At 42.9% G+C, this 27,493-nt stretch overlaps 1 protein-coding gene across 5 annotated transcripts in view; it reads right to left on the bottom strand.

Moving 5' to 3' along the window:
• The window catches only part of LOC115151053 (kinesin-like protein KIF21B), a 114,192-nt gene that overhangs the window by 71,734 nt on the left and 14,965 nt on the right, over nucleotides 1-27,493 (bottom strand). The window contains exon 1 of one of the 5 annotated variants that reach the window (XM_029694992.1): nucleotides 4,446-4,574. The exons of the other annotated variants lie outside the window; for them this stretch is intronic. The gene's annotated coding sequence lies outside the window, so the exon portion shown is untranslated. Of the gene's footprint in view, nucleotides 1-4,445; nucleotides 4,575-27,493 lie in introns of those variants that run through there. 5 annotated transcript variants of the gene reach the window in all.

Raw genomic sequence — 27,493 nt, 5'->3', positions numbered from 1 at the left:
TATTTCGGACTATTTTGAGGAAGTGTAATCTGGCTAAGGCATCTCAAAATGAAGGTGTTTTAAGGGAGTACGCCAGCATACTCATTTCGGTTAGCCAAATTCGTCTAGGCTCGAACCAGGGCCCTTCTGAACACGTCGACAAGTCACCCACAGAGCGTCATTACCCATCGCTCCACAAAAGCCGCCGCTCTTACAGAGCAAGTGACGTCACCGATGAAATGTTTCGTCTGTGTGCAGGCGCGCGAGCGAGAGAGAGAGAGAGAGACAGGCATGCAGTTTCTTTGCATGCAGATAAAGAGAATTTGGATACTTTATCTGTGGACAACACTGCCTCCTCTCCTTTCGCCTCTCAGAGGACGTCACAACTGTAAGCTCTCCTTCACACACACACACACACACACACACACACACACACACACATACACACAAACTCAAACACATGAGGCGCGCACACACACACACACACACACACACACACGTGCTGGCAGAGGCAAAGAGGGAGGGAGTTAAGAGTCATGTTCCAGGATAGTTAATATCTCCCCAGTGTCATCTTTCTCTCATTAATAACTACTCAGTAGACGGAGAGTTGTGGTGCCTGTCATCCTGTTTTGGCACGGTGCCCATTTGGGACAGTAAGTGTCAGGTCTCACTGAGCCAGTAGTGAGCCCTGGCTCCATCTTAACTAGCGACAGAGGGAAAAAATGGATACAGTTACATATCACGATATTATTTATAGTTGAAGTCAGATGTTTACATACACTTACTTACCACTCCACAAATTTCTTGTTAACAAACTATAGTTTTGGCAAGTCGGTTAGGACATCTACTTCGTGCATGACAAGTAATATTTCCAACAATTGTTTACAGACAGATTGTTTCACTTATAATTCACTGTATCACAATTCCAGTGGGTCAGAAGTTTACATACACTAAGTTGACTGTGCCTTTAAACGGCTTTAGAAGCTTCTGTTAGGCTAATTGACATCATTTGAGTCAATTTGAGGTGTACCTGTGGATGTATTTCAAGGTCTACCTTCAAACTCAGTGCCTCTTTGCTTGACATCATGGGAAAATCTAAAGAAATTAGCCAAAACCTCAGAAAAAAAATTGTAGACCTCCACAAGTCTGGTTCATCCTTGGGAGCAATTTCCAAAACGCTTGAATGTACCACGTTCATCTGTACAAACAATAGTACGCAAGTATAAACACCATGGGACCACGCAGCCATCAGAACGCGTCTCCTTCCCGAGCGGTATGTCTCCTAGAGATGAACGTACATTGGTGCGAAAAGTGCAAATCAATCCCAACAGCAAAGGGCGTTGTGAGGATGCTGTAGGAAACAGGTACAAAAGTATCTATATCCACAGTAAAAGGAGTCCTATATCGACATAACTCGAAAGGCTGGTCAGCAAGGAAGAAGCCACTGCTCCAAAACTGCCATAGAAAAGCCAGACTACGGTTTGCAACTGCACATGGGGACAAAGATCATACTTTTTGGAGAAATGTCCTCTGGTCGGATTAAACAAAAATAGAACTGTTTGGCCACAATGACCATCATTATGTTTGGAGGGGAAAAGGGGAGGCTTGTAAGCCGAAGAACACCATCCCAACCGTGAAGCACGGGGGTGGCAGCATCATGTTGTGGGGGTGCTTTGCTGCAGGAGGGACTGGTGCACTTCACAAAGTAGATGGCATCATGAGGAAGGGAAATGATGTGGATATGTTGAAGCAACATCTCAAGACATCAGTCAGGAAGTTAAAGCTTGGTCGCAAATGGGTGTTCCAAATGGACAATGACCCCAAGCATACTTCCAAAGTTGTGGCAAAAATGGCTTAAGGACAACAAAGTCAAGGTATTGGAGTGGCCATCACAAAGCCCTGACCTCAATCCTATAGAAAATTTGTGGACAGAATTGAAAAAGCGTGTGCGAGCAAGGAGGCCTACAAACCTGACTCAGTTACACCAGCTATGTCACGAGGAATGGGCCAAAATTCACCCAACTTATTGTGGGAAGTTTGTGGAAGGCTACCCAAAACATTTGACCCAAGTTAAACAATTTAAAGGCAATGCTACCAAATACTAATTGAGTGTATGTAAACTTCTGACCTACTGGGAATGTGATGAAAGAAATAAAAGCTTAAATAAATCATTCTCTCAACTACTATTCTGACATTTCACATTCTTAAAATAAAAGTGGTGATCCAAACTGACCTAAAACAGACCATTTTGACTAGGATTAAAATGTCAGGAATTGTGAAAAACTGAGTTTAAATGTATTTGGCTAAGGTGTGTGTAAACTTCTGACTTCAACTGTACATATAGAAAATTGTGAGAGCTGTAATACATATCGTATCAGCACCTAAGTATCGTGATAATATCGGATTGTGAGGCCCCCCTGGCAATTCCCAACCCTAATCTTAATTCAGACAGTCTGATGGCATCAATACATCATTAAAGAGTCGGGTAGGATCAGGAAGCCATCAGTACATTGGTGCTACTGAGGAGATGAGGCTTGATTACCTAACCTGTGACATTGCATAGCAACCCACCTGACCCTCTCAATCCATCTGCTCTGTGTCGCTCTGTCTTGCTCCCTCTCTCGCTCTTCCTCCCTTCCTAATCCGAGTCAGTAACTCTAGTAGTGATGGGGATAAAAATTGATACAGTTACACATCGGGATATATTCTTTTTGAAGATCTCCAGTATTTTTCGTTCATAGCTTCTTCTCCATCTTTTTAAAATCGGAAGTACATTTGCTTTCAGAACTTTTATTTCCATGACCGATCAAAACTCGTTCTCGAGGCTCTCTCTTGTCCCTCTGCAGCAGAAATATGGTGAGCAATATGTTTGGAACATCGAATCGCAATAAAATCACAGTATCAAATTGCAACACGGATAGAATTGTGAGAATCGCAATGCATATCGTATCGCCACCGAAGTATCATGATAATATCATATGGTGAGCTCCCTGGCAATTCCCAGTCCAGCTAGTTTAGTCATCATCATCGGGATGGAATCACATTAGGATTAGCCTGAACTGACACTAACAGAACTGACACCAACAGAACTGACACTAACAGAACTGACACCAACAGAACTGACACTAACAAAACTGACACCAACAGAACTGACACCAACAAAACTGACACCAACAGAACTGACACCAACAGAACTGACACCAACAGAACTGACACCAACAGAACTGACACCAAAAGAATTGACACCAACAGAACTGACACCAACAGAACACACACCAAGCAAACAAACACACACACACACAAACACAAGTCAGTGCATGCATGTGTGAGATGGAGAGTTCATTCACAGACACCACTCCATCACTTAATCTCCTCAGGCATTTTAGTATAATGAGCTTTGAATGGATGGGAATACAGTAAAAACAAACACAAAATCTATTTATTTCATCCGGAGTGATTTACACAATCGTTATAATTTTTTTTTAACATTTTGAATTCGACAACCAACCAAAGGAAAGTATTTTCACAGTTTTTGTTGTTATTGTGATTTCACAACTAGCCCTTTACATTGTTTAGATTCTAACTTTATTATCAAACTGCACAGAGAACTGCAGTACGCCATTTTTCTTTAAACATTCAGCGTCCCTCCATCAAGGGAAATATAGTATTTTTTCTAACAAAGTAATCTACATATATTTCAGGATGTTGTGTGTCCCTGGAAATAAATCAGAATTCATGTAAACATTACAGTTTCGAAAACATAGCTTATCTTCTGGCACAAGGATATGGGGTAAGTTAAGCCACCTACAAACGTCTGTACTGAATTAAATATTACCACTACCTTTTTAAATACCTTTTTTAAATCTTTATTTCCCCAAACACAATCGCAAATTGCTTTTATGTTAACACACTTTGAACTTTTTAAAAACTCAACATAGGCCAGGTCCTGTTGTTACCTCATATCCCAGCAATAATGCCCGTGTTAAAAGTATATTATCACTGAACACAAAGAGAAAACGTGATAATAAAAGTGAACATGGGATCCTCTGTCTGTGAAAACTGCTTTGTCACACTAGCTTCACCTGATATGATGGAGTACTTGATAGTCTACTTAGAAACTCTGTAGTGATGCACCTTTTAAAAGTCTCTCTCCCTCTCTCTCCCTAAGAAGGAGAATAATAACTGAATTCATTAAGCCTCCATCAGACGTTTGGATGAAAAGGCCCGAGAGTTGACTTGTCCCGGTTAGCGGTTCGTGTATTATCATGGTGGGAGCTGAGGGCATATCAGTAACAGTGCGAAGGGATGAAACCGAAGAAGCCTTCAGTAGATAGATCACAATAGAAGCAGGACAGAACACTGACTGGTTGACTATAGAGGTCATTGTAACATTCCTACCACACATGAACAGGAAGGAAGGATGGTTTCAGGTTTGGCAACAACAACCAAAAAGTTTTTGCTCTTACCCTAAAGTTGTTTTTAAAATCACTGATCCCGCAGTCTCTTCCTCCACACACTGGCGCAGTTCAGCGTCATTGGCGACTCAATTGAACGGCCTTCTGAGCAACTCTTGTTGGTCGGCGACTTTACTGCCATTTCCTCTCCGTATCGTGCACATCAGTATTGATTTTCTGTGACCGACAAATCCGGGTGTAGATGTTAGGCGAGTCATCGCCCTGCCTTCTAAATCGACATACCCTCAGCCTCAAGTTGTCCATCTTATTATTCAAACTGTCTATGGTAAACAGATGGACAGACAGAGAGAGACAGACGGTCATAGGGAGCCCCCGTATATCCCATGGAGAAAGCTGGCTACCTGTACTCAACATAGCTCCAGAGAGGCCGGCTAGAGAGACCGGCTAGAACTGCAACTAGACAGACTGGCAGCCCAGCTAGCCATGGACAGGACAGAGCCTTATTCATAGAAGTGGAATTGATAGAATGTTTATAGTGGTTCTATTAGAGCATGTAAAGAGGGACCACAGCTGGGAGGCGGAGAAGGTGACGAAGGTCGGTATGGAGAGGGACGCAAGTGTAGGTAACAGGGTCAGAGAGGGACAGGTGCATGTGGGGGACAGGGATGCAATTGGGAGTTACAAGGGGAGGAGGTATGGGCACAGAATGTGTTGGGGACGCAGGGGTACACATGGGGACAGGTGCAAGAGTCATGTGAGGAAATGGGGGCATAGTAGTGGAGCAGGGGGAGATGCAACACGGGGGTACATGCGATAGATAGAAAATGGGGCAGTAGGTCAAGGGTAACAATGGGACAGTTGAGATGAAGCAAAATGGCTCAATTGGGGGTTTATTCATTTATTACATTTTCTATTTAACCTTTAACTAGGCAAGTCAAGGGGGACATTTTTTTAAAGAGCGGAGTAGAGGAGAAGAAGGGAGGGGAGCGTAAGACACAGAGGGGACATTTGGGATGACCATCTGGTATGGGGGAGCACCCTGGAGAGGTGACCTGCTGTCTCGTCTGCCACCATGGCACACTGCTGCCCACTGCACCACAGACCTGCCAACGCCATTATTGGGTCAGTAGCCCCAGCCCATTCGAGGTATAGATAGAGAATATGCAGTGTGATGACACTGGTCTGTGGCTGTGCAAGGCTGTGCTGGGCTGGATAGGCTTGCACTGCTATCAGAGCATTTTGCTATGGAGTCCCCTTTTTAGGGGTTAGGTTGACTAGGACTTTCTGTCAATATCCATAATGTCAGAACTGCTTTATAGCTGTACAGTCTGTGTTTTTCTACAGTGCTCCACCCATGACTTTGATTAAATGGAAGCTTATTCACACACACACACACACACACACACACACACACACACACACACACACACACACACACACACACACACACACACACACACACACACACACACACACCAGTCACTCTGATAGATACATGGCACTGCAATCTACAAAAGACTGACTTATGAACCCCACACAAGAACCAATACACTACACATACCAGTCAGTCACTCTGGTAGATTACAGTGCCATGTATCTATCAAAGACTGACTTATGAACCTATACACTACACTACACTACACAACACACACACACACACACACCCCTACTCATTTAAGGGTTTTTCTTAATTTTTACTATTTTCTACATTGTAGAATAATATTGAATACATCAAAACTATGAAATAACACATATGGAATCATGTAGTAACCCAAAAAAAAAAAAGTGTTAGACAAATCAAAATATATTTTCGATTTTAAGATTCTTCAAAGTAGGCACACTTTGCCTTGATGACAGCTTTGCACACTCTTGGCATTCTCTCAACCAGCTTCACCTGGAATGCTTTTCCAACAGTCTTGGAGGAGTTCCTACATATGCTGAGCACTTGTTGGCTGCTTTTTCTTCACTCTGTGGTCCAACTCATCCCAAACCTTCTCAATTGGGTTGAGGTCGGTGATTGTGCAGGCCAGGTCATCTGATGCAGCACTCCATCACTCTCCTTCTTGGTCAAATAGACCTTACATAGCCTGGAGGTGTGTTTTGGGTCATTGTCCTGTTGAAAAACAAATGATAGTCCCACTAAGCGCAAACCAGATGGGATGGCGTTTCTCTGCAGAATGCTGTGGTAGCCATGCTAGTTAAGTGTGCCTTGAATTCTAAATAAAATCAGACAGTGTCACCAGCAAAGCACCCCCACACCTCCTCCTCCTCCATGCTTCACGGTGGGAACTACACCTGCGGAGATTATCTGTTCACCTACTCTGCGTCTCACAAAGACACAGTGTCTGGAATCAAAAATCTCAAATTTGGACACATCAGACCAAAGGACAGATTTCAACTGGTCTAATGTCCATTTCTCGTGTTTCTTGGCCCAAGCAAGTCTCTTCTTCTTGGTGTCCTTTAGTAGTGGTTTCTTTGCAGTAATTCAACCATGAATGCCTGATTCTCGCAGTCTCCTCTGAACAGTTGATGTTGAGATGTGTCTGTTACTTGAACTCTGTGAAGCATTTATTTGGGCTGCAATTTCTGAGGCTGGTAACTCTGGGCAGCAGAGGTAACTCTGGGTCTTCCATTCCTGTGGCGGTCCTCATGAGAGCCAGTTTCATCATAGCACTTGATGGTTTTTGCGACTGCACATTTTCCGCATTGACTGATCTTCATGTCTTAAAGTAATGATGGACTGTTATTTCTGTTTGCTTATTTGAGCTGTTCTTGCCATAAAATGGACTTGGTATTTTACCAAATAGGGCTATCTTCTGTATACCACACCCCTACCTTGTAACAACACAACTGATTGGCCCAAACGCATTAAGAAGGAAATAAATTCCACAATTTAACTTTTAATAAGGCACACCTGTTAAATGAAATGCATTCCAGGTAACTACCTCTTAAAGCTGGTTGAGAGAATGCCAAGAGTGTTCAAAGCTGTCATCAAGGCAAAGGGTGGCTACTTTGAAGAATCTCAAATATAAAATATATTTTGATGTGCTGAACACTTTCTAGTTTACTACATGATTCCATATGTGTCATTTCATAGTTTCATTTCTTCACTATTGTTCTACAATGTAGAAAATAGTAAAAATAAAGAAAGACCCTGGAATGAGTAGGTGTGTCCAAACTTTTGACTGGTACGGCACGCACCCACGTACTCAACAAAATGATCTGGCTCTGTGGACTGCAGTGAAAGCCATGTACTTTCTACACGCTTCATATATGACACAAGGAATGCTTCACACACACACACACACACACACACACACACACACACACACACACACACACACACCAGACACCCCATAATCTTCAGATCAATTTTCAGACCCTTCACACAACCGCTAGCTAACTAGTCTCTCAGAGACCACAGCAACAGTCATACTACTTCTTAGCGATTAGCACTGCTCAGGCGTTTCACTGTCCCTGTTAGCCGTTAGCACGCCACCGTCACTCTACATACAATACAGTGATTAGTCTGCATCCACCTACACTAGAAAAACATAGAAGAGATCATGTGACCTCCCTTAGGAATGCATGAATACACAGGCATGGAGTGAGATGGGGCAGTGAGGGTTTGTCACTCTAAAAAGGACAGACAATAAGACAAGAATATCAAAGAGAACCGTGCCAAAAACAAAGAGAGAATCCCGGAGTTCAGAATCAGGCTAAACCCTCTGGGATAGTGGAGGTCTCTCTCACAGATCTATGGTGACAGACAGACAGGGATGGGTGGGCGATGGCAGGTCTGAATGCGGGCTGGGGAGAGTTCACACATACAGTATAGACTGAACAGAAAACATGTGAGGATGGGAGGGAAAGGTGTGTCTGGTTAGAATCGCTCTCACTCTCTACGGGACTGAAAGAGAAGAGATGGAATCACAAAGGAGGACATCGTCGATTTACTCCCTCGGCCTCTCCCATTTGCATTATCTACGCCCCCCCCCCCCCCAAGCTCTCTTTCGGCTCTCTCTAAGTAAATGCTCAAACCACTAGCCAGCTTGACTGTCTGCTAACAGCACTGATTAGGTAGACAGATGTCCAAGTCATCACTATCATATAGAAACCAGTGAAGCTGTGTATACAGCTGTATCCCTCTTCACTCTAACCCTATTAAACCGAGTAGCATCCCAGCATGCAGGGAAGAGGATTTTATTCACATCATTGAGAGAGCTCTATGTGGGTTCCAGAATGGATTCTAGAACTGCTGGTTCTATTCTATTCTATAACTGCTGGTTCTATTCTAGACAGCTGGTTCTATTCTATTCTAGACAGCTGGTTCTATTCTAGAACTGCTGGTTCTATTCTAGAACAGCTGGTTCTATTCTAGAACTGCTGGTTCTATTCTAGAACTGCTGGTTCTATTCTAGACAGCTGGTTCTATTCTATTCTAGACAGCTGGTTCTATTCTAGACAGCTGGTTCTATTCTAGACAGCTGGTTCTATTCTAGAACTGCTGGTTCTATTCTAGAACTGCTGGTTCTATTCTAGACAGCTGGTTCTATTCTAGACAGCTGGTTCTATTCTAGACAGCTGGTTCTATTCTAGAACTGCTGGTTCTATTCTAGACAGCTGGTTCTATTCTAGACAGCTGGTTCTATTCTATTCTAGACAGCTGGTTCTATTCTATTCTAGACAGCTGGTTCTATTCTATTCTAGACAGCTGGTTCTATTCTAGACAGCTGGTTCTATTCTAGACAGCTGGTTCTATTCTAGACAGCTGGTTCTATTCTAGACAGCTGGTTCTATTCTAGACAGCTGGTTCTATTCTATTCTAGACAGCTGGTTCTATTCTAGACAGCTGGTTCTATTCTATTCTAGACAGCTGGTTCTATTCTATTCTAGACAGCTGGTTCTATTCTAGACAGCTGGTTCTATTCTAGACAGCTGGTTCTATTCTAGACAGCTGGTTCTATTCTAGACAGCTGGTTCTATTCTATTCTAAATAGATAGACAGATAGGAGTGGAGGAGTAGCCCAACTCTGATCTACTGGTCTGTAGAGCCACAAAGCTACATCAGCAGATTCAGCCAGGATTCTGGGTCAATCCTTACACACACACCCCCTCCTCCGCCCACCCCCCTAGCCTCAGTCTATTATTCCTTTAGGGGGGAGTGGGGAAGGGAGAGGAAGAGCAGTGGAGGGAGGGACATTAAATGAGCAATCCTTCCACACAGTAGACAGACAGGAAGACCCAAGTCTGAGTCTATGGCTGGGTCTCAAAAGACACCATATCACCAGTGTAGTGCAATACCAAATCAGGTGCGCAAAGCTCTTAAGAGTCTTACCCAGAAAGACTCGCAGTTGTAATCGCAGCCAAATGTGATTGACTCAGGGGTGTGAATACTTACCGTAAAACTTCCATTAATAGCCCGGGCTTATATTTGCTTAAATCACTGAACACAAAACAGGCGTTTATTTCCTTAATGCACACATTGTTTGCATAGTTAATCGTTTCATTCCAGCCTTCACTTCCAGCATTTTAATACATGTATTTTCTTCCTGCACAAATGTGGTATCATTTACACACTGTATCATGTTTATTTTGTCTAAGTATGCCTCTATTTAAAATAAAAGAAATAAAAAAAATTCCTTGACAGAATAATTATTCTCCCGTTTGACTGGCTATTTTTGTTAGTTCGATCTGAGGGTGGCCTGTACTCCCGAAGTTGTCGACTGTTTCTGTGCTTGCCAATTAGCTAGCAGTTCTCAGCTGTTAGCAGTCAATGGCTAGCAGTTTCTTACCGGCGATAAAAAAAAAGGATGATTGCAAAAACATTTGAGAGTCATTACTGAATTATTTAACGTAACAAAATCAAACATTAACCCCCCCTAATCAATTCATGGTAATTCATGGTTACCTCGTAAACAATTCATTTATACCCAGTGTTTATTTTAAATCAGCCGGTAATTTGCTGAAATGTGTGCCGTCCGGCTATTAAAAAAAGGGACAGGCGGCTATTTGAGACTGCGATTAATGGAAGTGTTACACAATCTAAATGAGATATTTCTGTGTGTGTGTGTGTGTGTGTGTGTGTGTGTGTGTAACAGACGGCATATCGCTAAGATAGATGGAACACACACACAGAGATCATACATTGCCCTATATTACTGTATGTGAACAGTTATGTACAATACATTTGGAAAGTATTCAGACCCCTTGACTTTTTCCACCTTTTGTTACGTTACAGCCTTATTCTAAAATGGATTAAATTGTTTTTTTTTCATCAATCCACACACAATACCCCATAATGACAAAGCAAAAACCTTTTTTTTTACATTTATTTTAGCAAATGAAATATCACATTTACATAAGTATTCAGACCCTTTATTCAGTACTTTGTTGAAAACACCTTTAGCAGCGATTGCAGCCTCGATTCTTCTAGGGAATGACGGTACAAGCTTGGCACACCTGTATTTGGGGAGTTTCTCCCATTCTTCTCTGCAGATCCTCTCAAGCTCTGTCAGGTTGGCTGGGGAGCGTTGCTGCACAGTTATTTTCAGGTCTCTTCAGAGATGTTCGATCGGGTTCAAGTCCGGGCTCTGACTGGGCCACTCAAGGACATTCAGAGACTTTTCCGGAAGCCAATCCTGCATTGTCTTGGCTGTGTGCTTAGGGTCAATGTCCAGTTGGAAGGTGAATCTTCGCCCCAGTCTGAGGTTCTGTGCGCTCTGGAGCAGGTTTTCACCAAGGATCTGTACTTTGCTCTGTTCATCTTTCCCTCAATCCTGACTAGTCCCTGCCACTGAAAAATATCCCCACAGCATGATGATGCCACCACCATGCTTCACCGTAGGGATGGTGCCAGGTTTCCTCCAGACGTGACGCTTGGCATTCAGGCCAAAGAGCTCAATCTTGGTTTCATCAGACCAGAGAATCTTGTTTGACATGGTCTGAGTCCTTTATGTGCCTTTTGGCAAATTTTAAAGTGGTCTGTCATGTGCCTTTTTCTGAAGAGTGGCTTCTGTCTGGACACTACAAGTGCTGCATAGATGGTTGTCCTTCTGGAAGGTTCTCCCATCTCCACAGAGTAACTGGAGCTCTGTCAGAGTGACCATCGGGCTCTTGGTCATTTCCCTGATCAAGTCTCTTCTCCCCCGATTGCTCAGTTTGACCGGGCGGCCAGCTCTCGGACGAGTCTTGGTGGTTGCAAACTTCTTCCATTTAAAATTGATGGATCCCACTGTGTTCTTAGGGACATTCAATGCTGCAGAAATGTTTTGGTACCCTTCCCAAGATCTGTACCTCAAACACAATCTACGGACAATTCCTTCAACCTTATGGCTTAGTTTTTGCTCTGACATGCACTGTCCACTGTGGGACCTTACATAGACAGGTGTGTGCCTTTCCAAATCATGTCCAATCAATTCAATTTACTACACGTAGACTCCAATCAAGTTGTAAAAACATCTCAAGGATGATCAATGTAAACAGGATGCACCGGAGTTCAATTCCGAGTCTCATAGCAAAGGGTCTGAATACTTATGGAAATGAGATTTCCCTTTTTAATTTGTAATACATTTGCATAAATGTCTAAAAACCTGTTTTTGCTTAGTCATTGTGGTGTATTGTGTGTAGAATGATGAGGGGAAAAAACAATTTAATCCATTTTAGAATAAGGCTGTAATGTAACAAAATGTGGAAAAAGTCAAGGGGTCTAAATACTTTCCGAATGCAGTGTATATCTATGATTGGCTTCATTAAACTATCCATTGCACTCATTGACTGGCTTCCATAACACACATACACACACAGAGAGAAACACACCGACACACAAGGCTGGTTGGCTGAGCAAGAGAACATCTCTCATCTCTAACACACGCAATCACACTTATCTGCCTGAAAGCCCATCTGTGCGATAGTCACACACGCAGTAGTGTTTGTACAGCCATCTAGCCTGCAGTGACCCTCCGTAGTTTGAACTCCGCTTGTCCGTCTGCCTCTCCAGGGGGGTAGAGTAAGTGCTAGTCTTCCTGTGTATCTGCATGTCTGGAGATTTAGCGTAGCCTCCTTCCCGGTCAGTGCTTAAAGCTGCATCGAACAGCACACACACACACACACACACACACACACACACACCTCCAAATTCAGCCCCTCAGCTTAAAATACTCAGTCACACTCATCCAAACAGACATACACACACAACTGTGTTTAATACAAAACGTCACAGTCCGTCATATCAAATTTGATTTGTCATGCTTACTTACAAACCCTTAACCAACAATGCAGTACAAGAAATATAGTTAAGAAAATATTTACTAAATAAACTAAAGTAAAAAATTTAATAAAAAGTAATAATAAAATAAAGAGGCTATATACAGGGGGTACCGGTACCGAGTCAATCTGCGGGGTTACAGGTTAGTTGAGGTTTGATTAATTGTTCAGCAGTCTTATGGCTTGGGAGTAGATGCTGTTAAGGAGCCTTTTGGACCTAGACTTGGCGCTCCGGTACCACTTGTCATGAGGTAGCAGAGAGAACAGTCTATGACTTGGGTGACTGGAGTTTTTGACAAGTTTTAGGGCCTTTTTCTGACTCCACCTAGTATATAGGTTCTGGATGGCAGAAACCTTGGCCCCAGTGATGTACTGGGCCGTACGCACTACCCTCTGTAGCGCCTTACGGTCAGATGCTGAGCAGTTGCCATACCAGTGATGCAACCGGTCAGGATGCTCTCGATGGTGCAGCTGTAGAACGTTTTGAGGATCCTGGGACCCATGCCAAATCTTGTCAGTCTCCTGAGGGGGAAATTGTGTTGTCCACTGTCTTATTTGGACCATGATAGTTTGTTGGCGATGTGGAAACCAAAACTTGAAACTCTCGACCCGCTCCACTACAGCCACATCGAATGGGGGAGTGTTCGGCCCTCCTTTTTCCCGTAGACCACAATCAGCTCCTTTTTCTTGTTCACGTTGGAGGTGGGGGTTGTTGTCCTGGCACCAAACTGTCAGGTCTCTGACCTCCTCCCTATAAGGTTTCTCATCGTTGTCAGTGATCAGGTCTACAGCTGTTGTGTCGTCAGCAAATGTAATGATGGTGTTGGGTGTCGTGCTTCGCCACACAGTCGTGGGTGAAAAGGGAATACAGGAGGGGACTAAGCACGCACCCTTGAGGGGCCCCAGTGTTGAGGATCAGCGTGGCAGATGTGTTGTTGCCTATCCTTACCACCTGGGGGCGGGCCGTCAGGAAGTCCAGGATCCAGTTGCAGAGGAAGGTGTTTAGTTCAAAGGTCCTTAGCTTAGTGATGAGCTTTGTGGGCACCATGTTGTTGAACGCTGAGCTGTAGTCAATGAACAACATTCTCACATAGGTGTTCCTTTTGTCCAGGTGGGAAAGGGCAGTGTGGAGTTTGATTGAGATTGCGTCATCTGTGGATCTTTTCAAAGCACTTCATGGCTACCGACATAAGTGCAACGGGGCGGTAGTCACTTAGACAAGTTACCTTCGCTTTCTTGGGCACAGGGACTATGGTGGTCTGCTTGAAACATGTAGGTATTACAGACTCGGTCAGGGAGAGGTTGAAAATGTCAGTGAAGACACTTGCCAGTTGGTCAGCGCATGCTTGGAGTACCCGTCCTGGTAATCCGTCTGGCCCCGCAGCCTTGTGAATGTTGACCTGTTTAAAGGTCTTGCTCACATCGGCTACGGAGAGCGTGATCACATAGTCATCCGGAACAGCTGGTACTCTCATTCATGCTTCAGTGTCGCTTGCCTCGAAGCGAGCATAAAAAGGCATTTAGCTCGTCTGGTAGGCTCGCATCACTGGGCAGCTCGCGGCTGGGTTTCCTTTTGTAGTCCATAATAGTTTGAAAGACCTGACACATGTGACGGGCATCAGAGCTGGTGTAGTAGGATTCAATCTTAGTCCTTTATTTACTCTTTGCCTGTTTGATGGTTCGTCTGAGTGCATAGCGGGATTTTATATAAGCATCTGGATTAATGTCCCGCTCCTAGAAAGTGGCAACTCTAGCCTTTAGCTTGGTGCAGGCATGTTGCCTGTAATCCATGGCTTCTGGTTGGGATATGTTGGTACAGTTACTGTGGGGACGACGTCGTCGATGCACTTATTAATGAAGCCGGTGACTGAGGTGGTATACTCCTCAATGCCATTGGATGAATCCCGGAACATATTCCAGTCTGTGCTAGAAAAACAGTCCTCTAGCATACCATCCGCGTCATCTGACCACTTCCGTATTAAGCGAGACACTGGTACTTCCTGCTTTAGTTTTTTCTTGTAAGCAGGAATCAGGAGGATAGAATTATGGTCAGATTTGCCAAATGGAGGGTGGGGGAGAGCTTTGTATGCGTCTCTGTGTGTGGAGTAACCGCTTCTGGATGAGCATTTTCTTGTTTGCTTATGGCCTTATACAGCTCGTTGAGTGCGTTCTGGTTTGTGGTGGTAAATAGACGGCTACTAAAAATATAGATAAACTCTCTTGGTAGATAGTGTGGTCTACAGATTATCATGAGGTACTCTACCTCAGGTGAGTAATGCCTCAACACTTCCTTAATATTAGACATCGCGCACCAGCTGTTATTGACAAATAGACACACACCCTCACCCCTCGTCTTACCAGACGTAGCTGTTCTGTCCTGCCGACGCACGGAAAACCCAGTCAACTGTATATTATCCACGTCGTCGTTCAGCCACGACTCGGTGAAACACAAGATATTAGTTTGTAAAGTCCCGTTGGTAGTCTCGAACGGAGATCCAGTTTATTATCCAGTGATTGCACGTTGGCCAATAGAACAGATGGTAGAGGCGAGTTATCCACTCGCCAACAAATTCTCACAAGGCACCTCGATCTCTGCCCCCTGCATTTCCGTCTTTTCTTCTCATTAAAGACAAAATCTTTGTCCAGGTCGAGTAGAGTAATCGCTGTTCTGATATCCAGAAGCTCTTTTTGGTCATAAGAGAGATGGTAGCAGCAACATTATGTACAAAATAAGTTTCAAACAACGCAAAAAAAATAAACAATAGCACAGTTGGTTAGGAGCCCGTAAAACGGCAGCCATCCCGTCTGGCGCCACATCAGCATGGAAAGGGGACATATGAGCCATATCCAAAGCAAACAAGCAATTCAAAACCTACATGTAGGTATTGGCTACAAGCACCAGTATTGCAGTACTATTTCTGATCAGATGCTGGGTATTAATCCGAGTGTACTACAATGGCACAGACAGGATTTTCTGCTGAAATCAGTGTTTTTCAAGCTTTGCTATATGAAACACAAATCCCTCTCTATCTATTCACACACAATATCTCTGGCAGCTTAATACACAACAATCTGAAACGAACGCCGCACGCACAAAAACAAACAGATACACAAGAAAAAAGAAAAAAAAACACTAGCAAATACTCAGACACAATAACAAGAAAAAAACACACACACAAATCCACATGCTCTAACAACAATTAAGCTACTTAGCGCTGGAGGTGCTTATAGACCAGCTGGCCTCATCCTAACACCAGAGTTGTGATCAATTCTGAATTGACTCCCATTCAACTCATGAGTTGAAATTCAAATTGAATTAGCCACACCCAACAGGATGTAGAATTCAGTGCAATTCAAATAAATTCCACTCAGTCATAGAACATGAGAGTTTCCTTGAATCTGACAGGTCACACTTCCAGATACCAAAGAATATTTCACTTTTCTCAGGAAACAATGTTCATATACACTTTTAACCTCAGTTGGTTAGAATAGCTCATTATATTTCCACTAACCATTTGTTCAGCTTCTTTTTGAAGGCTTTGGGGTCAACTTGAGGGTTAAACTGATGCATTCTGGAAAATGCATTCCTCCCCATCTATATATATATGAAGTCGTAAGTTTACATACACTTAGGTTGGAGTCATTAAAACTCAATTTTCAAAAACTCCACAAATTTCTTGTTAACAAACTATAGTTTTGGCAAGTCGGTTAGGACATCTACTTTGTGCATGACAAATAATTTTTCCAACAATTGTTTAGAGAGATTATTTCACTTATAATTCACAGTATCACATTTCGATTGGGTCAGAAGTTTACATACACTAAGTTGACTGTGCCTTTAAACAGCTTGAAAAATTCCAGAAAATTATGCCATGGCTTTAGAAGCTTCTGATAGGCTAATTGAAATCATTTGAGCCAATTGGAGTTGTACCTGTGGATGTATTTCAAGGCCTACCTTCAAACTCAGTACCTCTCAGGTACCACGTTCATCTGTACAAACAATAGTACGCAAGTATAAACACCATGGTACCACACAGCCGTTATACTGCTCAAGAAGGAGACGTGTTCTGTCTCCTAGAGAACAACATACTTTGGTGCGAAAAGTGCAAATCAATCCCAGAACAACAGCAAAGGACCTTGTGAAGACTCTGGAGGAAACAGGAACAAAAATATCTATATCCACAGTAAAACGAGTCCTATATTGACATAACCTGAAAGGCCGCTCAGCAAGGAAGAAGCCACTGCTCCAAAACCGCAAAAAAAAAAGCCAGACTACGGTTTGCAACTGCACATGGGGACAAAGACCGTACTTTTTGGAGAAATGTCCTCTAGTCTGATGAAACAAAAATAGAACTGTTTGCCCATAATGACCATCACTATGTTTGGAGGAAAAAAGGGGAGGCTTGCAAGCCGAAGAACACCATCCCAACCGTGAAGCACGGAGGTGGCAGTATCATGTTGTGGGGGTGCTTTGCTGCAAGAGGGACTGGTGCACTCCACAAAATAGATGGCATCATGAGGATGGCAAATTTTGTGGATATATTGAAGCAACATCTCAAGACATCAGTCAGGAAGTTAAAGCTTGGTCACAAATGGGTCTTCCAAATGGACAATGACCCCAAGCATACTTCCAAAGTTGTGGCAAAATGGCTTAAGGACAACAAAGCCAAGGTATTGGAGTGGCCATCACAAAGCCCTGACCTCAATCCTATAGAAAATTTGTGGGCAGAACTGAAAAAGCATGTGCCGAGCAAGGAGGCCTACAAACCTGACTCAGTTACACCAGCTCTGTCAGGAGGAATGGCCCAAAATTCACCCAACTTATTATGGGAAGCTTGTAGATGGCTACCCGAAACGTTTGACCCAAGTTAAACAATTTAAAGGCAATGCTACCAAATACTAATTGAGTGTATGTAAACTTCTGACCCACTGGGAATGTGATGAAAGAAATAAAAGCTGAAATAAATCACTCTTAACTATTATTCTGACATTTCACATTCTTATAATAAAAGTGGTTATCCTAACTGACCTAAGACAGGGAATTTTTACTGGGATTAAATGTCAGGAATTGTGAAAAACTGAGTTTAAATGTATTTGGCTAAGCTGTATGTAAACTTCCGACTTCAACTGTATATACAGTGGGCTCCAAAATTACTGGCACCCCTGACTGGCAATGCACAAACAATACTTAAAAAAATACAAACAATATAATTATAGAGATAAACTCAAAATACCAACATGTGAGAAATACTGTACTTTATTAATGTTTCAATGGAACCAACCAAAATCATTCAATTACTTAATACAAAATAAATTTAACCAAAATCAAGGTTTCATAATTATTGGCACTCCTCATTTAGTACTTAGTACCACCACCTCTGGCAAGGATAACAGCATGGAGTCTCTTCCTGTAATGTTTGGTTAAGGAACACATTTGGAGGGATTTTGGACCATTCCTCTAACAAGATCCTTCACATTCTTGGGTTTGCGCTTATCAACTGCCCTCTCCCACAGGTTTTCTATTGGATTGAGGTCCGGCGACTGAGATGGCCATGGCAGAACATTGATTTTGTTGTCACAGAACCATTAATAAAGTACAGTATTTCTCACATGTTGGTATTTCGAGTTTCTCTATAATTATATTGTTTATATTTGTTTAAGCATTGTTTGTGCATTGCCAGTCAGGGGTGCCAGTAATTTTGGAGCCCACTGTGTGTGTGTGTGTGTGTGTGTGTGTGTGTGTGTGTGTGTGTGTGTGTGTGTGTGTGTGTGTGTGTATGTATGTATAAATAAATAAAATAACTTAGCATATTCGCATATAGTTTTTATTTTCCTTGATCATTCATTTTAAGAGTTTGTCCTGAAAATCTAATTGTTTCATTAATATTCTATTTGCATTTACAGTGTATAACATCATGTTTGATGCTTTATGCACAAGATGGAGATTTGTATACGCTACACCTAATATATAATTTAAGAGGCATTTGAATTTCATTGAATTCAATTAAATTTCATTTAATTCAAATTGCAATTCTGTATCCTGTTTACTACTTCAATTCAAATTCAAGAATTTAATTGGAATTTATGAGGCAGTCTGAATTAAATTCTGAATTGAGCACAACCCTGCCTAACACACACACACACACACACACACACACACAGTGTCGTTTGTTATCGTGTCTACAGCCAGAGAGCCAGCTCATTCAGCCTACTGTCACACTGCTGTCAGACTACAGCTCTACATAACAAACCAGTAGAAGATTAGAGGGAGGGAGGAGCGGAGAGAATGGGGGAGGAGGAAGGGATGGAAGATTGGAAGGAGAACTAGGGGTCTGCCTGTCTGGGCCAGGGTTGAGTTGGGGGAGGAATTCAGTGGGTTGGGAAAAAATTCAGGCATACATACAGTTATGGCATGTGGTGCGTGCATGTGTGTGTGAGGCCAGGCCAGAGAAAAAGTGTGTATTGTGTGAGGCCAGGTCCTGCTGGGCCAAAGAAGGCCTGGTCAGTCCGGCGCAGCGCCAGAGTCACCCGCTCGAGCGTGAAGGAGAGTGTGTGTGTGTGTGTGTGTGTGTGTGTGTGTGTGTGTGTGTGTGTGTGTGTGTGTGTGTGTGTGTGTGTCTTTGAGAGCGAGAGAGAGACAGAGAGAGAGAGACAGAGAGACAGAAAGTGAGAGGGGGAGATAGGAGAAAGACTGCATTTAAATAAGGAGGGTAGGCCATTCTATCCTGTCCTAGCAGGCCTATACCCTGTGAAAGTAACCGCCGTTTACGTTTACTTCCAGGTCATGTCCCTTAATCTTTTGAATGGGCTTGACGATTATAAAATCCCCACTTTTTTTTTCTTCTAAAAAAAGATAAGGATACAAATGATTGCCACCCCTGTTTTAAATACCTCACCATGTGAGGATGATGGCACTGAGCCTTTTTCTAAAAGGTTTTATGAGATTGGAGAACCCATTGTGAGGGATCTTAGACCATTCCTCCATACAGAGGATATCCTTTGTCTGCTCATATGGACTGCCCTCTTAAATTTTTACCCCCATCTTTTTTAGAAAAATAAATAAATAATCTCGTTAAAGCTGCAATATGTAACTTTTTGGGTGACCAAATCAAATTCATATAGAAATGTGATTTATAGAGCTGTCATTCTCATTGAAAGCAAGTCTAAGAAGCGGTAGATCTGTTCTATTTTCAAATCATGATTAACATATTTTCATTATAAACATTATTTTGATACATTTATTCATACTATTTCATCCTTCAACAAGATATAGTCCCGACAGAAATCTAGGATTGCTACCCAATCCAGCTGGTCATTCGTTCTATTGGTTCGGTTGCCAGAGACGTGACCCAGTCGTTCAGTCTTTTTGTTCTGTATCTATAGACGCGACCCAGTAGTTTGTTCTAAAATGTTCCATTGCCATACTGGTAGGCAACGTTCTTATCCTTGCTTGCTAGCTAGCCAACTACGGCTAACTTACAGTCACGTCAAATAGTGCAGTCAGAATAACAGTAGCAGCATTTGCATTTGTTTAAGCTGTTTTCTAGTGACATTTATTTGGATACATCCATAACAAATGAGCTAATGAGGTGCGATTTCACCTGGCATAGAAATGTGCTCTCGTCAGGACACTGTTGTTCAGAGGAGCTAGCCAACAACACAGCTAACACAATCACTTCAAACTGAAGTTGGAAAGACAGCAAACTAGCTGAATTTTGTTTCGTTTTACATTTTTTTTAAATTTACATTTCTTTGTGTATATATATATATATATATATATATATATATATATATATATATAAATAAAAGCCAGCTGATTCATGACTCCGACTGGCTGAGAAAACGCGCTGCCTGCCTGTCTGTCTCGTCCCGGCCCCTATACGTTCATTACTATGTGACAGCTGGAGATCGAATTTGAATATTGAAACAATGTTGCAAATGTCAGTGAGACGGACAGCAAGTTTTATACAACTCTCCACTGTTGAAAACTAATTGTTAGTCTAAAAGAAATGTGAGATAATGTCTAGATGCTTTTTATATTGGCTGGCTGGGCTGATGCGCAGTCAGATGGAACCAGGTTTATAGGCATTTTAACGTCATAGATTTAGCTGGAGGTCATTTGTGGACTAGACACTGAATGCGCTTTTAACCAATCAGCATTAAGGATTAGACCCAACAGTTGTATAAAAATATATATTTGTGTTTGTGGATTCATTTACTTCTGCAAGATGCCTTTTCTGAAGTATTTGGCTTGAAAACCATTGCGCTACGTTTTTGCCCATTGAAGAACATTCAAAAAGCCTACAAAGTGAAAAAACTACAAGGCTACTTCTTGGTAAATGGCTTGTCACTTTTAGAGCGTATAACAGAGTGACAGCCAGACACAGTGAAATAGAACAGAGGAGAGTTCTCTGGAAAATCATGAACCCATTTAGTATGACACTTCTGTGGTTCTAGATTAGACTCTACACCTGATGCCTGGATGCTCAAGAGGCTACTGTCTTTTATATATTTTTATATATATATTTATATCCTATATACACTGCTCAAAAAAATAAAGGGAACACTAAAATAACACATCCTAAATCTGAATTAATGAAATAATCTTATTAAATACTTTTTTCTTTACATAGTTGAATGTGCTGACAACAAAATCACACAAAAATAATCAATGGAAATCCAATTTATCAACCCATGGAGGTCTGGATTTGGAGTCACACTCAAAATTAAAGTGGAAAACCACACTACAGGCTGATCCAACTTTGATGTAAAGTCAAAATGAGGCTCAGTAGTGTGTGTGGCCTCCACGTGCCTGTATGACCTCCCTACAACGCCTGGGCATGCTCCTGATGAGGTGGCGGATGGTCTCCTGAGGGATCTCCTCCCAGACCTGGACTAAAGCATCCGCCAACTCCTGGACAGTCTGTGGTGCAACGTGGCGTTGGTGGATGGAGCGAGACATGATGTCACAGATGTGCTCAATTGGATTCAGGTCTGTGGAACGGGCGGGCCAGTCCATAGCATCAATGCCTTCCTCTTGCAGGAACTGCTGACATACTCCAGCCACATGAGGTCTAGTATTGTCTGGCATTAGGAGGAACCCAGGGCCAACCGCACCAGCATATGGTCTCACAAGGGGTCTGAGGATCTCATCTCGGTACCTAATGGCAGTCAGGCTACCTCTGGCGAGCACATGGAGGGCTGTGCGGCCCCCCAAAGAAATGCCACCCCACACCATGACTGACCCACCGCCAAACCGGTCATGCTGGAGGATGTTGCAGGCAGCAGAACGTTCTCCACGGCGTCTCCAGACTCTGTCACGTCTGTCACATGTGCTCAGTGTGAACCTGCTTTCATCTGTGAAGAGCACAGGGCGCCAGTGGCGAATTTGCCAATCTTGGTGTTCAAAACATCAGCCAGGAAGCATAGGAACTGAGAAGTGGTCTGTGGTCACCACCTGCAGAACCACTCCTTTATTGGGGGTGTCTTGCTAATTGCCTATCATTTCCACCTGTTGTCTATTCCATTTGCACAACAGCATGTGAAATTTATTGTCAATCAGTGTTGCTTCCTAAGTGGACAGTTTGATTTCACAGAAGTGTGATTGACTTGGAGTTACATTGTGTTGTTTAAGTGTTCCCTTTATTTTTTTGAGCGATATATATTATATATCTTAGTAGGTTCTCTGTTTGGGAGAATCAGAGATTGGGTGCAGCTGCGCGCCTCAAAATTATACACGCAATACATTGACGCTCAATCAATCGGCAGACACACGTACAACATTAGCACACATTGGATACAGAATGCGACACACACGCAAAACACGCCAAAAAAAACTGAGGACTGATGTTTACTTACGACACTGTCCCCTTTGTGGAGGACACTTCCTTCTTTCTCTCACTCTTCTATTTTTCCCCATTTAAAAAAGAAAATCTGTGACAACCAATCCTTTTTTCCTAACAGGGACTCGCAACCAAGAGAGCAGCATTAGTTACACAAAAGTGGACATCCACAATTGACTCTCTCTCCCTCTAACCTCCCTGCCCCGCTCTGTCTATTCTTCAAACACACAGTGCTCACTCTATCACTCTCCTCTTTATTTTTATTTCCTCTTAATTTCACCTTTATTTAACTAGGCATGTCCGTTCACAACAAATGCTTATTTACAATGACGGCCTACCAAAAGGCAAAAAGGCCTCCAGCGAGAATGGGGGCTGGGATTAAAAATAAAAATATTTTAAAAAAAAGAATATGACAAAACACATATCACGACAAGAGAGACACCACAACACTACATAAAGAGAAACAACAACATAGCATAGCAGCAACACATGACAACACAGCATGGTAGCAACACAACATGGCAGCAACACAACATGTCAGCAGCACAAAACAGGGTACAAACATTATTGGGCGCAGACAACAGCACAAAGGGCAAGAAGGTAGAGACAACAATACGTCACACGAAGCAGCCACAACTGTCAGTGAGAGTGTCCACGACTGAGTCTTTGAATGAAGAGATGGAGATAAAACTGTCCAGTTTGAGTGTTTGTTGCAGCTCGTTCCAGTCGCTAGCTGCAGCAAACTGAAAAGAGGAGCGACCCAGGGACGTGTGTGCTTTGGGGACCTTTAACAGAATGTGACTGGCAGAGCGGGTGTTGTATGTGGAGGATGAGGGCTGCAGTTGGTATCTCAGATAAGGGGGAGTGAGGCCTGAGAGGGTTTTAATAATAAGCGTTAACTTGCGATGTGTATACTGAGATGACCTGTTTACAGAGGAGTATAGAGTGCAGTGATGTGTCCTATAAGGAGCATTGGTGGCAAATCTGATAGCCGAATGATAAAGAACATCTAGCCGCTCGAGAGCATCCTTACCTGCCGATCTATAAATGACATCTCCGTAATCTAGCATGGGTAGGATGGTCATCTGAATCAGGGTTCGTTTGGCAGCTGGGGTGAAAGAGAAGCGATTACGAGAGGAAACCATGTCTAGATTTAACCTTAGCCTGCAGCTTTGATATGTGCTGAGAGAAGGACAGTGCACCGTCTAGCCATACGCCCAAGTACATGTATGAGGTGACTATCTCAAGCTCCAAACCCTCAGAGGTAGTAATACCACTGGTGGGAAGAGGGGCATTCTTCTTACCAAACCACATGACCTTTGTTTTGGAGTTGTTCAGAACAAGGTCAAGGGCAGAGAAAGCTTATTGGACACTAAGAAAGCGTTGTTGTAGAGCGTTTAACACAAAATCCGGGGAGGGGCCAGCTGAGTATAAGACTGTATCATCTGCATATAAATGGATGAGATAGCTTCCTACTGCCTGAGCTATTTTGTTGATGTACATTGAGAAGAATGTGGGGTCTAGGATCAAGCCTTGGGGTACTCCCTTGGTGACAGGCAGTGGCTGAGAAAGCAGATGTTCTGACTTTATACACTGCACTCTTTGAGAGAGTTGAACAGAGCACCTCCCCACACTTTCACTCCCCCCGCTCACCTGTTCTATTTCCTTCCCTTTATCCCCCCCTCTCTCCCTCTTTTCAGGCCAGAGGGACCACAGCACAGGCAGTGAATGGCGCTGATGTCATTAACTAGCTGCAGTTCTTTGTGCTGAGCTGGCCAGTCCACAGATAACGGTCTTCTGTCCTAAAGAACTGCCCCACCACCACCACCCCATGCTATACAGCTGGGTGGAACCTCACACTCACAACAGGTCATACAAATGTATACATACTCTCTACAATATAAGTGATTCTCTTACATTCTGATAAGTGAGTCTACAGTAAATTTGGAAACTATTCAGACCCGTTGACTTTCCTCAACATTTAGTTACGTTACTGCCTTGTTCTAAAATGGATTTAATTGTTTTTTATCCCTCAATCCACACAATACCCGTAATGACAAAGCAAATACTGTTTTTTTTCTTCAATTTGAACAAATGTATATATATATTTTTTTAATATTACATTTACATAACTATTCAGACCCTTTACTCAGTATTTTGTTGAAGCACCTTTGGCAGCGATTACAGCCTCAAGTCTGACACTACAAGGATTGGCACACCTTTGGGGTGTTCCTCCCATTATTCTCTGCAGATCCTCTCAAGCTCTGTCAGGTTGGATTGGGAATGTCTCTGCACAGATATTTTCAGGTCTCTCCATAGATGTTCGATCGGGTTCAAGTCCGGGCTCTGGCTCGGCCACTCAAGGACATTCAGAGACTTGTCCTGAAGCCACTCCTGCATTGTCTTGGCTGTGTGCTTAGGGTCGTTGTCCTGCTGGAAGGTGAACCCTCACTCTGGAGAGCAGGTTGTCATCAAGGATCTCTCTGTACTTGCCTCCGTTCATCTTTCCCTTGATCCTGACTAGTCTCCCAGTACCTGCCACTGAAAAACATCCCCACAGCATGATGCTGCCACCACCATGCTTCACCGTAGAGATGGTGCCAGGTTTCCTCCAGACATGAAGCTGGAGCTCAAAGTGTTCACTCTTGGTTTCAACAGACCAGAGAATCTTGTTTCTCATGGTCTGAGAGTCCTTTAGGTGCCTTTCGGAAAACTCCAAGTGGGCTGTCATGTGCCTTTTACTGAGGAGTGGATTTCGTCTGGCCACTACCATAAAGGCCTGATTGGTGGAGTGCTGCATAGATGGGAAAACCTTGCAGAAGGACAACCATCTCCACAGAAGAACTCTGTCAGTGACCATCAGGTTCTCGATCACCTCCCTGATCAATGCCCTTCTCCCCCAATTGTTCAGATTGGCCGGGCGGCCAGCTCTAGGACGAGTCTTGGTGGTTCCAAACTTATTCCATTTAAGAATGATGGAGGCCACTGTGTTCTTGGGGACCTTCAATGCTGCAGGCATTTCTTGGTACTCTTCCTCAGATCGGTGCCTCAACACAATCCTGTCTGGGAGCTCTACTGACAATTCCTTCGACCTCATGGCTTGGTTTTTGTTCTGACATGCACTGTCAACTGTGGGACCTTATATAGACAGGTATGTCCCTTCTCAAATCATGTCCAATCAATTGACTTTACCACAGGTGGACTCCAATCAAGTTGTAGAAACATCTCAAGGATGATCAATGGAAACAGGATGCACCTGAGCTCAATTATGTAAATAAGGTATTTCATTTTTTTCATTATAATACATTTGCAAACATTTCAAAACACCTGTTGTCTCTGTCATTATGGGTTATTGTGTGTAGATTGATGAGAAAAACATGTATTTAATCAATTTTAGAAAAAGGCTGTAACATAAACTCTGGAAAAAGTCAAGGGGTCTGAAAACTTTCCGAATGCACCGTATATAAAACGGGTGGTTTGGGTCCTCGATGCTGATTGGCTGAAACAGCATTTCAGCCGTGTGTATATCAGACAATATATGAAGAGATGGAGACCCGCACGCTATCCAAAACCGAGTGCAAAATAAAGATGTTTATTAAAACATCATGGTGCCCCAAAATTCATAGCGCAAGAAAGTGCATAAATGAAAGGTGAAAACGAAACACAAACATTTCAGACAATTTACCATGGGTGTGACGCAAAGCTACTACTGTATGTTGGTAACCGGTTTATAATTGCGATAAGGCAAGACACCTCAGGGTTTGTGTTATATAGACAATATACCACTGCTAAAGGCTGTATCCAGGCACTCTGCTTTGCGTCATGCATAAGAACAGCTGTTAGGCGTGGTATATTGGCCATTATAAACTGAGTGGTTCGAGCCCTGAATGCTGACTGGCTGACAGCCGTGGTATATCAGAACGTATACCACGGGTATGACAAAACACTTATTTTTACTGCTCTAATTACGTCGGTAACCAGTTTATAATAGTAATAAGGCACCTCAGGCGTTTGTGGTATATGGACAATATACCACGGCTAAGGCCTGTATCCAGACACTCCGCGATGTGTCGTGCGTACGAAAAGCCCTTAGGCGTGGTATTTTGGCCATATACCACACCCCCTCAGGCCTTATTGCTTAAATATATCATATATCGTGAACTGAGAGGATACATTCCACATAACCTGCTGACACTGAGTCTGTGTAAATCAATGTAAAAGTCAGCTCTGAATGTGAGATGGTCTGTAAACTGTACCTTTGAAGGAATGAAATGGCTCTGAAAAAGCCCTCTCTTTTTAGGTAACCTGATTGACATCTGATACCAATAGGATGCAAATGACCCAACTGACTCTCAACAGACGGTCTTTCAAAACCTGTGAACATTCAAATAATGCTCTGGCTGTGTGCGCGCACTGTTGCATGCGCTGACAGAGAGAGTTGCTCGGCAGCTTCAGAAACAGGAAGAGAACAGGAAGTGTGAGGGAGGCCCACGCGGCCTGACTGGAAGTTATTCTGCAACAGAAACATTGTCTTGATGAACCCAGAGGAGTTCATTAACAACTAAACTAACATAACACCTTGAGGGACACACACTAACAGAGAAATAAACACACACACACACACACACACACACACACACACACACACACACACACACACACACAGAGAGAGAAACTCACAGACAAACACACAACACCTCCACAACACACTGAAACACACGAGTCATGTGGAATCGACAGGGAGGGGGAATTTGTTATCCAAACTGCTCACGGAGGATATTAAAATCAGACACATTACCACAGAAGCACAATAATCAACATCTCACAGAGTATAGTCTCGGAACTAGCTCGTAAGCTGTCGTCCACAGTCCCTGGGCAGGCTAGAAATAGATCAAAACATACTGCATAAAATCTAACTAAATCAAACATTGACATCTCCATATTCATCTGATTGGAAATCATAGAAATGTAGATAATAGAATATACATTCCC

The sequence above is a fragment of the Salmo trutta genome, chromosome 16 (genome assembly GCF_901001165.1).
Source record: "Salmo trutta chromosome 16, fSalTru1.1, whole genome shotgun sequence".
In the NCBI taxonomy this organism is placed as follows: domain Eukaryota; kingdom Metazoa; phylum Chordata; class Actinopteri; order Salmoniformes; family Salmonidae; genus Salmo; species Salmo trutta.
Note: the sequence above shows the minus strand (reverse complement) of the source record. Positions and strands in the feature narration are given on the sequence as shown.